The 1,229-nt window shown below is 51.7% G+C and overlaps 1 protein-coding gene across 1 annotated transcript in view; it reads left to right on the top strand.

Moving 5' to 3' along the window:
- Positions 1-1,229, top strand: part of NOL9 (nucleolar protein 9) — a 48,360-nt gene that overhangs the window by 39,662 nt on the left and 7,469 nt on the right. Inside the window, exon 13 of the transcript XR_005195417.1 lies at positions 1,060-1,071. The gene's annotated coding sequence lies outside the window, so the exon portion shown is untranslated. The remainder of the gene's footprint in view (positions 1-1,059; positions 1,072-1,229) is intronic.

Genomic DNA, 1,229 nt, shown 5'->3' with positions numbered 1-1,229 from the left:
AGAGACGGGGTTTCACCGTGTTGACCAGGATGGTCTCGATCTCTTGACCTCGTGATCCACCCGCCTCGGCCTCCCAAAGTGCTGGGATTACAGGCTTGAGCCACCGCGCCCGGCCATGCCTGAATTTTTAAACTGTGCTTCTAACAGTGAACTTTGGGATTGTTTCCAATTTTTCACCTTTTTTATTTTCTTTTGAGACTAGGTCTTGCTATATCAGTTAGGCCGGTCTCTGAAAGTCCTGCGCTCAAGCAATCCTCCCACCTCAACCTCCTGAGTAGCTGGGTGTGTGCCGCCAAGCCCAGCCCAGCTTTTCATTCTTGCAAATGGTGCCATAGTGAACCTTCTTGTGCCTGTATCTCTGTGCACTTGTGAAAGAGCATCTGTAGAGGGAATTCCTAGGAAAGTGGAATTGCTGGGTGGAAGCCTTGAGCAATTTCATTGTGGCATTTCCAGATTGTCATCGTGACTGCCACTTATTCTGTCACCAGCGGAGTATGTGAGTGGCCACCGTCTTCCGTGGGCATGCCCCTGAGATGTGAGGGGCATGGCTAGACAGGTGTCCCCTTACATGGTCACCAGGCATTTCCTTCTTGTCCACTTGCATTGCTGAAATGCCGTGGCTCTTGGCAGAGGGCAGGGGCAGCTGCAGGGGACTCTGACATCATGCCTTCAGCACTTCCGAGGGTGGGGTCCAGAGGGCATACTACGTTCAATCTGCTTATCTTTCTGGTTAGATTTCCCACTTCTGGCTGGGCACAGTGGCTCACACCTGTAATCCCAATATTTTGAGAGGCCAAGGCGGGTGGATCACCTGAGGTTGGGAGTTCAAGACCAGCCTGACCAAAATGGAGAAACCCTGTCTCTACTAAAAATACAAAAAATTAGCCGGGCATGGTGGCACATGCCTGTAATCCCAGCTACTCTGGAGGCTGAGGCAGGAGAATCACTTGAACCCGGGAGGTGGAGGTTGCAGTGAGCCAAGATTGCAACATTGCACTCCAGCCTGGGCAACAGGAGGGAAACTCTGTGTCAAAAAAATAATTAATTAGCCGGACGCGGTGGCTCAAGCCTGTAATCCCAGCACTTTGGGAGGCCGAGGCGGGTGGATCACGAGGTCAAGAGATGGAGACCATCCTGGTCAACATGGTGAAACCCCATCTCTACTAAAAATACTAAACATTAGCTGGGCATGGTGGCGCGTGCCTGTAATCCCAGCTACTCAGGAGGCT

This window comes from Cebus imitator, unplaced genomic scaffold (genome assembly GCF_001604975.1).
Source record: "Cebus imitator isolate Cc_AM_T3 unplaced genomic scaffold, Cebus_imitator-1.0 Scaffold240, whole genome shotgun sequence".
Taxonomy (NCBI): Eukaryota; Metazoa; Chordata; class Mammalia; order Primates; family Cebidae; genus Cebus; species Cebus imitator.
Note: the sequence above shows the minus strand (reverse complement) of the source record. Positions and strands in the feature narration are given on the sequence as shown.